The sequence below is a fragment of the Solanum pennellii genome, chromosome 5 (assembly GCF_001406875.1).
Source record: "Solanum pennellii chromosome 5, SPENNV200".
Classification (NCBI taxonomy): domain Eukaryota; kingdom Viridiplantae; phylum Streptophyta; class Magnoliopsida; order Solanales; family Solanaceae; genus Solanum; species Solanum pennellii.
Window position 1 is genome coordinate 49,353,575 of NC_028641.1, and position 17,147 is coordinate 49,370,721.

At 34.7% G+C, this 17,147-nt stretch overlaps 1 long non-coding RNA gene across 4 annotated transcripts; it reads right to left on the minus strand.

Annotated features, from left to right (window-relative positions):
* Positions 1–584: 584 nt before the first annotated feature.
* On the minus strand, positions 585–14,878 carry LOC114077281. 4 transcript variants are annotated; one of them, XR_003578412.1, is made up of 8 exons: positions 14,555–14,878; positions 4,399–4,658; positions 4,182–4,331; positions 3,818–4,021; positions 3,395–3,487; positions 3,214–3,320; positions 2,746–3,121; positions 585–827 (listed from the first exon to the last, which is right to left on the minus strand). It is a non-coding gene; the product is annotated as an uncharacterized LOC114077281 (long non-coding RNA). The 4 variants fall into 4 exon arrangements; XR_003578413.1 differs by lacking the exon at positions 4,182–4,331 and having other exon boundaries at positions 585–824; positions 3,818–4,138; positions 14,555–14,877; XR_003578410.1 differs by lacking the exon at positions 4,182–4,331 and having other exon boundaries at positions 3,818–4,138; positions 14,555–14,877.
* Positions 14,879–17,147: the final 2,269 nt, after the last annotated feature.

Sequence of the window (17,147 nt, forward strand, 5' to 3'; positions counted from 1 at the left end):
CCCCACTACCCCCACCCCCTATCACCACTATCCAAAAAAAAATTTTATTTTTTAAAAATATTTTTCATTCATAAATCAAACACTAAAAATCATTTCTGCAAAATATTTCTACTCACCAACCAAACATGAGAAAATACGTCCAAAATCTACTTGTTTACCAGGAAAACATTTTCTAGGAAAACATTTTCCATGGAAAACATTTTCCTTCATACCACACACACCCTAATAGTCCTTTTCTTTTCCAAACTCGATCATTAAATTAGGCTTAGTAGGGACCACAAAATTATTAGCGTAGGCTTTTAATAGTAAACTTTCGTTCGTAAAAGCATGAATTAACCATATAATAATAAATAATAGACTATAATTGTTGCTCAATGTCTATTGCTACAGTTATTACAATGTATTGCAACAAGTCTTTATTTTTTGCAACAATTAGTATCAAGCTATTGCACCGATTAATATTAGGGTATTCCAACATATATATATATATATATATATACACACACGGGTTTCTCATATATTATTAATTGAGCCACTGCAATACTCTTGTAGCATAAAATACACATAAAAAAGATAATGGGAAGAAATTATATTTCATTACAAAAATTATAATCCAAGATCAATGGTTGCAATTGGGTACATACTAACAATAAAAGCAAACTAGATAAATATTTTCAGCCATTCAAAAAGGGTGAAATGTACAGATACACCACACAATCTTCAAAAATAACAGACTTCCAAAACATAGGTAAATTTAACATCGACTCAATTCAGCTCCTATGTCAAGTCTTCAGTACTTCTTTCATCCCGTTCTTCAATATCATCTTCTAGGTACATTAATGAAAATACAAAATAATTTAGCAATTTTGTTGCAAAAGATCAATGACTTCAGTGATATATTTTAAAGTTATTACTCTATCTCTAGAATATGCATATATATTCAATAAACTTCAAATGAAATTAAAAAGATATCATAGTTACAGAAATAGTTGCCACTACTTTTGGGAATAATATCAGCTAGAGTCTCCATTAAACTACAGAACATGAGAAATTCTATGAGCGTTACAACATTGTCAAACTAACAACATCACAAAGGTGGATGTGGAGACAGATTTAGTATGAATATCATGTATGTAGAGGGGGGGAATGTGAAGTGCCATGGCAACATAAAGAGGAAATGGAAGAAATACAACATATTACAAAAACTCTGCAGTTAAGCGAAACACATATTTTTAGGTAGGCAAATTAACAAGCAGATTTAGTAGTTAATGAGGCATATGAAAGAGAAGACATATCAAGATGGTAAAATTTTCAACAGCTATCAAAGGAGAGTACGAAGATTCCAATTGCAGAAAAATAGTCCAAAGAGACGGAATGCCTAAACTATAAGGAAATCAAGCAGTTATTTGTACCACATGGTTAAGTGTCCAAGGCCGTTTTCCTTTCTCATTGGATCTGAATTTGTTATCTTTTCTCCAGTATCAACTGAATATAACATCTTTCAATCTTATCAACAATCTTTGTTTGTTCTACATAGTGAATCACTAGGGATTTAAGTATATAAAAAAGGATCCGCCAAATTTTAGCTAATGTTACACGTAAGTAGTAAGGATTAAGTCCACATGGAGAGTAAGAAGATTCTAAATGCAGAAAAACAGTCCACAATAATCTTCATAACAAAAAACTACTACGTTATGGTGACAGAAGAATGCAAGTATACAATTGTTTGTGGAACTTCAGCTGCAAGAGCAATCAAAACATTCCACAGAGAGGAGAAACAATCTTCATTGACATGATAATTGTTACAACACTGAAGATACTGGCTAATCAGATTGAGATTAGCCAGACAGTAAAAGCAGAGGAAGAAGTATGGTTAGGAAAAATGGGAGGAAATACGGAAGACAAAATCAACCCTCTCAACTAGTCTAAACGGAGTAGTGATAGTGATGACCTCTTCACTGGGGATTTTTCCCTTAAACTAGAAGAACATCTCACAACAATTTGGAGGAAAGAAACACAAACACTTTCAAATGACAAAAAATTTCCTAAATACAAAAGATCCGAGCCAACAACAAAGTATGAACGGATTCATACGAATATAAGTGAGTCTCAAGAACAGTCATAAAACAAACACATGTTTTCTAAATCAGATGATGCATTCACAAAGCTTACAAATGATTAAACTAGAGCTCTTGGGAAATATCTTATGCCGGATACAAACAAAAACACCAAGGAGATTCTGGAGAGTAACATACATGCAAAAAAACATGATCATCTTTTTGTTCCTCTATCTAATTTCTCAAGAATCTCAAATAACTTCGAAAAACACATCTCTACACACAACAAAAACAAAATTGCAGTGTAGAACCCCAAATTCCCAATGATCAAATACATCAACCTTTCCAGAATCACAAAAATAATATCAAAAAAGAAGAGATATAACACAACCTTCCCCATTCACTGTTATCTAAATTCTTTTAAGCCAAACTGAGACAAATCAATCCCAAAGTGAAAATCCTATATATATTACAACTGCCCATATTTACTACCATGCAAAGATTACTAGTGAAAAAATAAACCCTCTCAACTCAGAAGAAATTGAGTTTCAAGAGAAAGATAAAGTAGTAGTAATAGAAGAAGAAGAAGAAGAAGAAGAAGAAGAAGAAGAAGAAGAAGAAGAAGAAGAAGAAGAAGAAGAAGAAGAAGAAGAAGAAATAGTCTAAATAAAGATTTAGCGACACTAACCTTGCTCAACTATTTGAGCATAAGTAGCTTCTCTTGGTGAAGGAACGGACAATGCTGCTAATATTTTAGGATCAATTAATTCTTCATGCTGAAGTTGGGCAACTACATCAGCAATAACTTGTTGTTGCATAGTTATCCTTTGTTCCTCGATCTGTTTCTCCATTTTTTGCATTCTTTCTTGCATTTGTTGCACTACATCATTTATTGCATTTAAACTTGGTTCAAAATTGTAAACTTTATTTTTCAGAGTTGTCTTTGTATCCCCCGCTCTATATAGTCTTAGACATCCCATACGTTTAGGATCCATGACTGCTGAAAATGCATCAACGGACTAACCATTTGTGCTCATTTGCTTTTCAAGTTCCTCCATTTCAGCCTAACAAAATATATCCAACAAGCAGTATTTTAAATTAAAATTTAAAATAAATAATTGGTCTTAATAAATAATTATATTGACAGTATTCGTACAATTTTACTAGTTGTGTTCTCATTCGATGCCTTGTTGGAACGGTCAGGTTTTCTTGTTCTTGTGACCACAAAGAGCTCTTCAACAGATACAAATTCCTTTTCTTTTCCTAGTCACAAAAAAATAGATATCGGAATTTCTTATATGAAAGGTTAAGTCTATTTAATAAACAAGAGAACACACCAATTTACTGCGGATTAAAGCAAAACTATTTTTGCCTGTTGTATGTGGATTCCTCAGCTTTTTTCGATTCTTAGTGTTTGTTTCAGACATTTTCTGCAAATAAATGAATCAATAATGGTAACCAAAGGAATATGGGTGCTACATAATGTACTAGAAGAAGTGCATATCCCAATATTTCCTTTTAACAAATAAAACTGAAGAACTTGCTTTGTAAATACGAACGTTACTGTCATATGCATCTTATTGAACTTCTAAGTGAAATTATTGAGTTTGACATGTTGATGATAATAGGAATTTATGAAACAGTGAAGATAAAAGCAGAAGAGAAGGTTAAAGAAAAATAATGTTGTAGCAGCAACTATATCACAAAATAGATCAATATAAGAATAAATTTGATGTTTGAGATTCTGAACTACATTGTACCGTGAATTTCTCAAACTTGCATTATTTAAGGAGCTCTCTATACTGACATTCTGGAATATGATCAGGCTTTTTTGCCGTTCAAATTTCATCATTGTCATATGGATCGTAATAATTCATCTTCAAGTCAGATCCATGCCTTCTCCAAGCATATCGAATTGTTACCAAAGCCCAATCTTTTGCAGCTTCAGGAATAATGTATTTCTCCTGCAATTTGAAGTCATTTAGTTCTCCAATTGAAGCAAAATACTTTTAAAAGTGATTAAATACTGGAAACTCCAAAACTTAGTATGATTCCATAAATCCTTTTTAGTATCCATGCTCCTGCAATCAAATGGGCAAAGTGTCACATTTCATGCCAATGTACCTAGGAAGCTATTAACTCTGTCACAACATCTTCAGTAGGAGCAACCAGTTGATTGAGACTATTCAATATGATCAGTTTACGCTCTTTTCGTGCATGTACATCATGCATTTGAATTTGAGCCCGTTTTGTTTTTATTCTAAACACCTTCAGCTATAACAAAATATAATATATTAGAATTCATATATAAATTTAGTAAGTTTATAGATTTATATATTACCTTGTTCTTCAGGTTGTTCACCACTTGTCGGAGTGCTAGATTTCATTTGTAATTGATCATCTATAGGTTGCTTCTGAAGAGGCTGCTGAGAGGGTGCTTCTGTCTTTTCTCTGACTCCATAGCTTGAACAATTTAATTTGTTGTCTTAACCTTCATTTTTTATTTTCCAAGAATGATAATGATCCAGGTTTAGCATATGTCTTAATTTTTGCTTTTTTGTTTCTTTTTTATGACTCTTGTTGACTCATGACTATCCAAATCTGTGTAAAAATAAGACAGAAGAAGTCATTTAGTGCAGAATGTTCAAATGTGAATAACAAAAAAAAGAAAGTGAGAAGAACAAACAAAAATAAGATTTATAGCTCAAGCATATTATCAAGAATAATGCTCCTCTTGGACATAACTAATACATAAATAGTACCAACATTAGCAAGAAAATATTTTAGAACAAATAAGCAGAATCAAGCAATTAGCAGTAGAAAATACACAGAAATCCAATTAGAGTCCAGGCGACATTCATACTTTATGTGATGAAACTCAAAATGGTATTTATTACTTACTACCAAAAATGAAGAATAGAATGCATTTGAACAAGTTCAAAAGATCCTTTGCCAATCATCAGCCTCCATCCAATCCCAATCAGTATCATCAAAGTCATCCCCCTCTTATGATGTTTCCCTAGTTAAATCTTCTGAATATTGTGCAAGGGCAGACATATCAATTATATCAACAGGGAGATCTTCTCTCGACCATCTAACATTATCCAGTATTCTTTGTGATGAACCAAGTCATCGTTAGTCTCTCTCCAAAATGTGTTTTTAATATTAGGACAATTCTCTTCCTCAAAATCATACAAATCCACTGGAACTTTATTTCTTGCATAACATACATTTTTCTCAATTGGGTCTTCCACATAAAAAAACTTGATGCACTTGAGATGCTAGTACAAAAGGATAAGTCCTGCTACACTGTTTATTGAAGTATACCCGAGTCAATCCACATTCATCGACTTTGTTATGAAACCAATCACATCTAAAAAGTACAACACTAAAACAACCCCAATAATCAATCTGAATGATATCCTGGATAATTCCATAATAGATAACCATTCCATCAATAGAATTTTGGTCCCTAGCGCTAGAAAAAATATCTGTTGTTGCTGACAAAGTAACTCCACTATTCTGAGTCTTGCAAGGGTCATCCTGTGTCATTGTATGAAATCTATATCCATTAATGAAATATCTAGTATATCTTTTAGACACAAAATTAATCCCTTTAGCTAGCCATCTTAAATGATTGGGCACTTCAATATTTTTAACTTTATCCCTAAATCAATCATTGAATTCTCTACTATGCATTTATGCTTTTACCCATGCATTTTCTTTGGTACGATAATCGATTAAATTCTTATGTTCCCTGCAAGCATAATATACAATTTAATCAATGTATATTTATTAATGTCTCTACTTTTTTATCTCCAGTATTTAACAAACCATATCGATGTGCTTAAAACAACTCATGGTTCTCCATGTTAAAAGTCTTGCCTTTCCTTTTTTTTATACTTACGATTGGATTGCTTGTCTTAGGAAATAAAGGTGAAGCATCACTGTCCCATGTTTGATTGTCCTCATCATCCTCGGTTTGATACCTACTAAATGTTGTCTTAACTATATGAGGTAGGTATCTCGAACTAAAGCTCAAATACTATATAGCTGAATATTCCCTCTACTATTGCCCCTTCTGGATTTTTTCGATTACGAACAGCCCCTTGAAGTCACACATAGTTCTTTCAGTAGAATACATCCAACGCAAATGAGTCGTGCCTCCAAGCTTAATTTCATCCACTAAATGAATAGGCAAATGTGTCATTATATCAAAAAAGGATGGAGGAAAAAAAATTTCAAGCTCACATTCTATATCTATGATTTCAGCCTTCATCTTATCAAGATCACTTCTTCTTATAACCTTACTACATATGGCTCCAAAATAATTCCCCAGCCTTAGCAAGACCAAAGACACATTTTTGGGTGAAACATTTCTGACAGCAACTTGGAGCAAGAAATGAAATATTAAATGAGCATCATGACTTTTATATCCTGATACTTTCATATCTTCAATTTGCACACGACTTTATATATTAGAGGCAAATCCTTTTGATAATTTTGCATCTTTTAAAACAGTGCAAAATAACCTTTCTCCTTTGGTTTCATGGAGAAAGAAGTTTTAGCCAAATAAATGTTTCCATTATCACAATCTTCTACTGGTTGGAGCTCTTTGCTTATTCCCATCTCAAGCAAGTCATAGCGAGAATTAATATGATCTTTGGACATTCCAAGTATATCCAGTAAAGTCCCAAGTAAACTGTCACGTCTATTCTTATCTATGTGCATCACATAAAGATTGTGCCTTAGTTTGTTGGTTGCCATGGACCATCATTCTTTTGTTTTCTTTTCTTTTGGCCCTTTCCAAAAATATTATTGAATTCACGAATCTCTTCAAGAACTTGTACGCCTGATAAGAGAGTTTGTGCAACATTATACTTCTCTTTACCATGCAATGATTTTTCCTCTCTTCTATATGGATGATCATCAGGCAAAAATGCTCGATGACCCATATAACACATCTTATGACTTTGTTTGAGATATCTAAACAAGTATTATAATTACATGTTGGGCATGCCCATTTCCCCTTTGTACTCCATCAGGAAGGCATTTCCATTGCTTGAAAATCACTAATTGTCCACAATAATGATGCAGGCATCATAAATGTTTGATTATTTAAACATCATACATTTCCACTCCCACTTCCCATAGTTCTTTCAACTCTTTAATCAGTGGTTGTAAGTATACATCTATATCATTTCCGGGAGACGATAAACCTTGAATAATCATTGAAAACATTATGTACTCCGACTTCATGCAAATCCATGGTGATAAGTTATAATTCATCAGCATAACCGGACATGTGCTATGGGAAATGCTCATAGTTCGAAATGGATTAAAACCATCGCTTGAAAGACCTAATATCACATTACGAGCATCACTAGCAAAGTCAGGATGCAAGGAATTAAAATCTTTCCAAGCTTCCCCATCAGCTGGATGTCTTAAATTTCCATCTATAGGTCGTTCAGAATCATGCGATCTCATAGCTATAGATGTTTCAGAATACATGAATATTCTCTGAAGCCTAGGCTTTAAAGGAAAGTATCTTAAAGCCTTTGCTGGAACTTTAGTGACCTTATTAGTCAAGTTATCACGGACATTCTTCTATGTAGAAGATCCACACACTAAGCACTTGTCTAACTTTGTAGTGTCATTCAAGAATAACATGCAATCATTAGGAAATGCATGAATTTTTTCATAATGATGACCCAAATCTTTTATCACCTTTTTTGCTTTGTAGAAACTCAGGTATCTGAGCAAAGGCAAAAGCCTATTTTATCAAGTCTAACAAATCTAAAAAGGCTACATTACTCAATTTGTGAATGCATTTAAACAAGTATAACCTAATGGTGAAATTCAAGATAGAAAAGTTCTTACACCCCAGGTACAAGTCTTGTTTCCCTTCTTCAACTAATTTAAAAAATCTCTTTGCATATTCATATGGTCCCTCTCTTACTCCTTCATGCCTCAAGTCATATGCTACATTTGAAAAAGCATCTTGCAGTAGTTTATCAATACCGTCTTGTCTGTCAAAAGTTTTATCATCATTGGTCTGATATGACGTATTTCTTAAGGAAAACCCTTCTCCACGGAAAACTCATTTGGTGTATCCATGAACAAACCCATAATAAATCAAGTGATCCTCCACCACATTTGGAGAATGCCAATAACAATTAAAACACATCTTACAAGGACAAAATATTTTATCTCCTTTGGAAGCTCGTTCAAATGCTTTATCTAGGGAATCATTAACTCCATGGATATAATAATCGGTGGATATTCGTATATCCATCCAAATTTTATCTCCAAAATCCATTGAATATCTTATGTTCCATAAGCAAAACATAAAAGAAAACAATTTATGAGTACAAGCAATATCAGAAGAATTTTACCTTTCAAAGTTTTAAAATATTCTTTTACCTTTTTGTTTTTAACAAAATCATGATTGTAAATTATCTTCTATAGGTCATTAGATACATGCAATTTAGTTACATAACCTATATTTTACTTGATGGTTTAATTCCTCAATTTATACTATAGTACGTTTTAGGTACTTCTTTACTACACCAAAAAAAGACAGATTAAGGTGGCTACTATTAGGATCGAATTCACACACACACACTTGATGAAATAAGAACACAATAATTTTCATGAGAAAGAGATGAGAGATCTAGAGAGAGAAAGAGAGAAACCAATATTTCGTGGTAACACCCCATGAGTAAACTTCCACGCGGTGGGGTATATATATTAATAGATCAGAGTATTTTTGGTTACAGAGAATAAATGGAGAATAAATAGTACAGCCTAAAATTTGTATCGGGGCGCTGCATCGAACCCCCCATTCGTGCGACATGAACCGTGAGAACATTAATATATGATAGTACATCCAAAAAAATACATTCTCAAGAAAAATCTCTTCATCATCAACATATTTACCGCACCGCAACATCTGTAGCAACAACTACAGAAGACCAACCAAGCACATATCCCATCCTCCACTGCCCTGCGAGTGAAATGGTATCGCCTTCTGATGTGCTTTATCTTCTAATGATAGACTAGATTTTTCACCAACTGTATGCTACTCTGGCTATCTGAGTAAAGAATCTTCTCGCTCTGCTTCTTGCCCAATTCCTCCAGATAATCTTCCAGCCATATCATCTATTTCCCAGCTTCAGCTATTGCCACATACTCAGCTTCAGTAGATGAAAGAGAAACATACTTCTGAAACCTGGACATCCAACTCACTGCTGTTCCACCTATGGTGTAAATGTACCCAGATGTACTCTTGCTCTAGTCCACATCCCCACCAAGATCAGCATCCACAAAACCCTGTAGAGTCACCTTGCCTTTGCCATAACAAAGTGAAGTACTAGATGTACCTCTCAGATATCTCGGAAGCCACTTCATAGCTTCCCAATGCTCTTTCCCCGGGTTTGCCATGTACCTGCTAAGAACTTCCACTGCATGTGCTATATCAGGTCTAGTGCAGACCATATCATACATCAAACTCCCAACTGCTGAAGCATATTGATCAAGTGCCATATGATCACGTACCTCGGCAGTCTTGGGTGACGTCTCCTTCGACAATTTAAAGTGATTTGCCAATGGAGTAGTCCTGGATTTAGCATCATTAACCCTGAATCTGCTCAGCACCTTATCAATGTACAACTCAAGAGAGAGATTTAAACTTCCAGCAGATCTATCCCGAGAAATCTTCATCCCCAAAATCTGCTTCGCTGGACCCAAATCTTTCATCTCAAACGCTGCAGACAACCTTGTCTTCAGATTGTTAATCTCCCTCATACTAGATCTTGCAATCAACATATCATCCACATACAATAGTAGAAAGACATATGAATCAGTGTATTTCTTGAAGTAACAACAAGGATCCTTTTTAGCTTTGCAGAATCCACTCTTGGTCATGAAGGAGTCAAACTTCTTGTACCACTGCCTTGGTGCTTGATTTAGTCCATACAAGCTCTTGGTGAGCTTGCACACCATGTGTTCCTTGCCTGGAACCACAAATCCTTCCGGTTGTTGCATATAGATCTCTTTGTCCAGATCTCCATGTAAAAACGCTGTTTTACATCCATTTGCTCTTGATGCAAGTTCTCCGATGCAACAATACTCAACAGAATTCGAATAAAGGTTAACTTCACATCAGGAGAAAATATTTTAGCATAATCAATACCTTTACTTTGTGAATATCCTTTAACCACTAACCGAGCCTTGAACCTTCGTTTGCCATCTGGTTCAGTCTTGATTCTGAACACCCACTTGTTCAGCAAAGCTCTCTTCCCTGCTAGTAACTCAGTCAACACCCATGAGTCGTTCTTCTCAACTGACCTCATCTCATCATCCATGGCTTGCTCCCACTTGATCGAATCCTCCACCTGTAGGGCCTCATCAAAAGATTCTGGTTCCCCCTCATCAGTCAGCAATAGATAGTGTAATGAAGGTGAATACCTATCTGGTGCCCTGATGGTCATGGATGATCTCCTTAACACCTCCTCAGGTGTAATTTGCTCCACTTCAGATTCTTCAGTAGGAGTTGGTTGAGTATCTGCTTCGACATCTCTGGGGTTACTCTTCTCCAACTCAACCTCAACTCCCACTGGCTTTGTAATCTCTAGAACCTTCTATTCTCTGTCCTTGTACATGTTAGACTCATCAAATGTTACGTCACAATGTCTCAGGATCTTTCTGTTCTTGTCATCCCAAAACCTGTAACCAAACAAATAAGAACCATACCCTATGAAGTAACACTTCACAGCCTTGGCATCACGCTTGTCTCTCTTTTCTGGATCAACATGAACATAAGCAGTGCAACCAAAAGTCCTCAAGTGTGAGTACTTGAGTTCTTTTCCTGTCCACACCTCTTCTGGAATCTTGAACCCTAAAAAAACTGATGGTCCCCTGTTGATCAAGTATGCAGCTGTGCTCACAACATCCGCCCAAAATGTTTTGGGCAGCCCACAGTGTATCCTCATACTCCTTGCACGCTCATTCAATGTCCTGTTCATCCTCTCAGCAATTCCATTCTTCCTTGCCTTACCAGGAACTGTTCTCATCAATCTGATTCCCTTAGCTGCACAGAATGCCTTGAATTCTGATTTGTCATACTCTCCTCCATTATCAGACCTTAGGCATTTGACATTCAAACCGGCAACTTCAGCTTTCCACTTCTTGAATGTTGCAAACACATCTGACTTATGCTTCAAGAATTAAACCCATCCCTTCCTGCTAAAATCATCAATGAAGGTAACATAGAATCTGGATCCTTCAAGTGATGATACTGGAGATGGTCCCCAAACATCTGTATGGACCATTTCCAACCAAACTTTCTTTGGCTCTCTAGGAGTCTTTGTGAATCTTACTCTTTTCTGTTTGCCCATAACACATCTCTCGCATAGACCATATCAAGAGACTTTAGACCCTCTAATGCTCCTTTTGCAACCAGCATCTTCATTCCTTTAGCACTCATGTGTCCAAGTCTATTGTGCCGCAGACATGAATCTGAAGCACCTTCAGCAACAGCAGCCATGTTAATACGCCCTGCAGTGGTGTACAAGGTTCCAGATTTGGTTCCACGAGCTACTACCATAGCACCTTTCACAATCTTCCACGAACCTTTCCCAAACTCTGCTGCATATCCCGTGCTATCCAACTGACCAAAAGATCAGATTTTTCTTAAGCCCAGGAATATATCTGACATCCTTCAATGTCAACTGGTTTCCCGAGGTGGTCTTTATGCAAACATCCACCTTTCCTTCAATCTCTAAGGCTTTATTGTCAACAAGATACACTTTTCCAAAATTTCCAGATTTGAAATTTTGGAACAACTCTTTGCTTGGAGACGAATGGAAAGATGCACCGGAATCCAAAATCCATGATTCAATCGGGCTGTTCACACTAAGGATTAGAGCATCCCCAATGTCCTCTGCTGAATTACAAAATCATTGTCATCTCCAGATTTCTGATTCTGTTTCTTCTTTGGCTTTGTACAGTTCGTCCGAAAGTGCCCTTTTTCTCCATAGTTCCAACAAGTCACGTCTGATCTGTTCGGAGATTTTCCTCGATTCTTTGATTTTGATCTACCATGTTTATTTTGGCCTTTCATATTAATTCTCCCCCTTCGGTCAACGCTGAGAGCACTGCCCGATGAATCTCCCATTTCTCGTTTGTCAATATTTTCGCTAAGAACAACATCACGGATTTTATCAATCTTCAGTTTCTCATATCCACAGAAACTGCTAATCGCAGCACCAACAGTATCCCAAGACTCTGCAGAGATGACATCAAAATCAATGCCTTACTTTCATCTTCGAAATTAATATCCACAGAATTGAGTTGACTCACAATCATATTGAACTCGTTTATATGATCAGAAACAGATCCATTCTCATACATCTGTAAATTGAACAATCTACGCATCAAATATACCTTGTTCATTGCCGATGGTTTTTCATACATGTTTGACAGTGCCTTCAACAGATAGGACGTAGTCTTCTTGTTCACGATGTTGAACGCCACGTTTCTTGACAAAGTCAACCGGATCAACCCTAGAGCCTTGCGATTCTGGAGTTTCCACTTCTCCTCCGTCATGCATTCCAGCTTCACCCTGGTCAACGGTTCGTGAAGATCTTTCTGGTACAGATAATATTCGATCTGCATCTTCCAGAAATTGAAATCGGATCCATCAAACTTCTCGATTCCAAGCATCGAACTATCCATCTTCAGTGATCGTGTTGAATCTCCTTAGTCTGATACCAGTTGTTAGGATTGAATTCACACACACACACACACTTGATGAATTTAAAACACAAGAATTTTCAAGAGAAAGAGATGAGAGATCTAGAGAGAGAAAGAGAGAAACCAATATTTCGTGGTAACACCCCGTGAGTAAACTTTCACGGCGGTGGGGTATATATATTAATAAATCAGAGTATTTTTGGTTACAGAGAATAAATGGAGAAAAAATAGTACAACTACTTTGTTATATATATTAATCAGGCTCCACAACCTAAAAGATACTTTGCGTCTTTCCAAGATCACTTGAGCTGACCTTCAAGTTGGTTATGTTTTAAGTCTTAGTATATTTAGATTAATTCTAAACAAACCAATAATCTGATTTCATAAAGTGTGCTGTGAGGACAAATTTAGGATTTTATTTAAGTCGCCTTTAGCTTCAAATTTGACAAGCATCTATGCACCTTTTTTACTTTTCATCGAAAGGTATAGCTCATGATTGTATAATTGCATTCATATATTTTACATTCTACAGTAGGGATGAAATATTCTAGTTTTGTTCGTCCAAAAGTACTTGATGAAGAAGTTGAATGTATCTAGATAAGATGAGTTAATTATCTTTTGTATTGGCAGTTTAGGAATCACTAAATATTATTCACATTTCCTGTAATTCATTATCTGTTGAAGGTTGAAAAAAATTATGTTAGGGCGTGATTTCTTGTCATTTTTTTATTTTTTGGGTGTAATGTTGATCCTATAAGTTTTAGAACTTGGTTTTTGTATATTGATATAACGAGGGACACACTACATCTACTACATATTCATTCACAACAACTACGATAATATTAGGTGAACTCACTAGGTTGAGGAAAGGAAGAAATGATCTTGAACAGTAGTATGTTGTATAGATAAAAAGTTGTATTATGCTTGGGATTTTTATAATAAGCTGCTAGCAAAGATTCAACAACAAAAATAAAATATTCCACTGAAAGGGAATGTAAAGTTTTTATACTTTGGAGGACAGATATGTCAAAGACGTACATCTCAGCAGCCATAAAATAAGAGAAATCACAATGGTCATAAAGTGATGAAACAAATGAATACATTGTCGTTTTCCAGAACATGGAAGCCTAGGAACATAAAGTTTTTCAGACACATAAATAAACATACTAGAACAGTAATTACGTAGATACTATAAAAAATTAAAAGAGAAAACATGAGCAACATGTTTCAACATATAAAATCTAGTAAAATGGTGTTTTTACCAATTGTTTTATATATATTCCACATCAGTTGAAAACATATTTTGTTCAACTGAACGTATCATCTATGACAGTACCTATATCAGTATACTTTGGCAACAATCAAAATAATATGCAAATCAAAATACTTCAAACTTTAGACCTATGAAAAATTTTAGTTCACATAAATAGACGAAACTCATAATACAAATCAAAATATTCAAAGCCATAGGACAAAATAAACTATAAATATAAGTTATTTCAAAAAAACGAAACCCAACTTCACTAAGACTTTTCATTATCGAATATTCACAAAATTTGAGTTACAAACTCTAATCTAAAAATGGATTATGTCAAACAGACCTAAATCAGAACAAATAACATGCATTTCCACAAACCCATTTGTTATTCTTTAAGATTTTTTGAAAGCACTAAAATGAAATTTTTGATTTTGAAAAATAGTACATATATAACAAATAGAGACAAAGAGGACTTAGAAATCACCTTAAAATAGTACACATTTATCTGCAGAAGCTTAATTTTGAAGAAGACTATTTTGGAGAAATCACTGAAAATGAAAACTTCACACGGTAGAAGAGACCACTGTAGCTTATCACTGAAACGGATTTCTTCACTCGAACTCAAAAATTGTTGTCGAAGACGAAAAAATCACAAAAGTTCTGGAATTATAGGGCTCTGATTTTTGTTATTGGAGAAGAAAACAGTAGTACTCATCCTTTGATTTGGGTTATTTGAGAAAGGAAATGGATCTTTGAAATGTTTTGTTCACTAAAATAATAAAAAAATCGGGTCAATGGAATTAGGCGAGGGAAAAAGAATTGTTTTGGGCAATTTTTTTACTTTACACTTAAATAATCATTTTATAGATGTCATTTTGCCACAGTTAATAAATATGTGTCCATAGAAAATCTATAGCGATGATTATACAGATAATGCCACAGTTTATATTAAGAATTATTGTGGATATATTGCAACGGTCATAGATGTGGCAACACATACTCTATTGCCACAGTTATAAAATTGTTGCCGAATAATTGTTGCATTAGGTCAAATTTCTAGTAGTGATAGAGTGTGATTGCTGCCTCAATAGAAGGAACCACTCGAAGCTCTTTTAGAAAATTTCTGAGCCAAAACAACCTATTTAGCCGCCTTAGAGGCTTTTACATATTCAATTTCGACGGTGGAATCAACAAACACATCATTGCTATATGCTCCTCAAATAGGTACAACATTGTCAGGGTGGAAAACAAGCATATAATTCCTAGCCCTTTTAAGGTTCTTTATAATATACTTCACTATAGTCCAATGTTCTTGCCCAAAAATATGCAACCAATGCCTACAACAAAGCCAATATAAGGTATAGTGCATAACATAGCATACATGAGACTCTCTAAGGTTGAAGCGTAATGGACTATCTTTGTTTTCACTATCTCGTTAGTCGTTTTGGGCGACAGGTTCTTTGATATAGTAATTCCTTGTCTAAATGTAAGAAACCCCTTTATCGGATTTTCCATAAAAAATCATTCACGAACAATATCAATATAAAGTGCTTGAGACAAACCAAATATCCATTGTTTGCAATCTCGCAAGAGCTCAATCCCAAGTATATGAGCCGCTTCTCCCAAGTTTTTCACATCAAAACGCGAGGACAACCACTTCTTAAACAGAACTCAGGCTGCTCACATTATTTCTATGAGCAAGATGTCATCTATGTAAGGAATCAAAAATGTTACTATTTCTCCCTCCCATTTCTTATGTATGTATGAATCATTTTTAAACTGATCAAACCAAAAGTTTTAATCAAATTGTAGAAAACATAGTACATGCCCCTGATTTCTGTTTCTTTCCATAAATGGACCTCTAAAGTTGTCACGACCCGATTACACCCCCTAGTTGTAACATGACGTACTTGACATCGAAGAGGTATTATACAAGTCTCATAGAATTCAAAACATTCAAGACATGGAACCTAAAGATAGGTTCATGACCATTCATAATCTAAAGATTTAAATAAAACTAGACATAACCTATTACAAATTAAATACAAGAAACTTCTAAATACTTGTCCCTGAATCATGAGGACATACACTTTATCTTGGAGAACTCTTCCCAAGCCCTTGAATCTAGAGAACTCTATATCTTGCAGACACCTACACTTTTAGCAAGAAAAATTAGAAGAAATATGGGTTAGCACAATTAAGTACTAAGTATGATGGCCATACAAAAACATGCTTAGAAAGGGACATTTCATTTCAAAGTCATTAAAACTTCATGAATAAGAGCATATTATGCATAATCTCCAAAACAAATCAACATACAAATGACATCTTCACATTAGGATATATTCAATATACAAGTTTTAGACAATACTTATTCATACGGAACAAAAGCATCACATACTTCACATAAATACATTAAGACCATCCCCTAAGACAACTTTAAGTCATACTTGTGCAATTTATGAGTAGCATCCCATAATACTACTCACACTAAGTATTCCTCAAAGCCAACCTAGACTAGGCACATTGATATTCATTGGTCAAGACAAGGTAATAACTCGTAATACAACCCAAGCAAGATATACATTATTACATAAAATACATAAATCAACATTCTATATTAACTTAATTAAGAGTACCATTATTCATTAGAAATTATGTAAACATCCTTAATAGCATTCTTATGAGACATAATAACATAACCACATAAGTAACCCTAGATTGCACTTGTGCCATGTGTAGAAGGTCCCATAACCCTACCTACACTAAGTACTATCTTAGGACTACCATACTCATACCTATCATACATTAGTCTCATGCATAGTTCATACACATAGTAAAGAGAAAATCATAATCATTTTCATATTCATATACATACTTCATATTCATGTCACATAGACATACTTCATATTCACAACACATAACATAATGCATATTCATAATACATAAACATACTTACTATTCATAACACATAACATAATGCATATTCATCGTACATAAACATAATGCATATTCATACTGTTTTCATGAGAATTACGTTTCAATCAACACAATAGGATCATCATAGACATGTATTG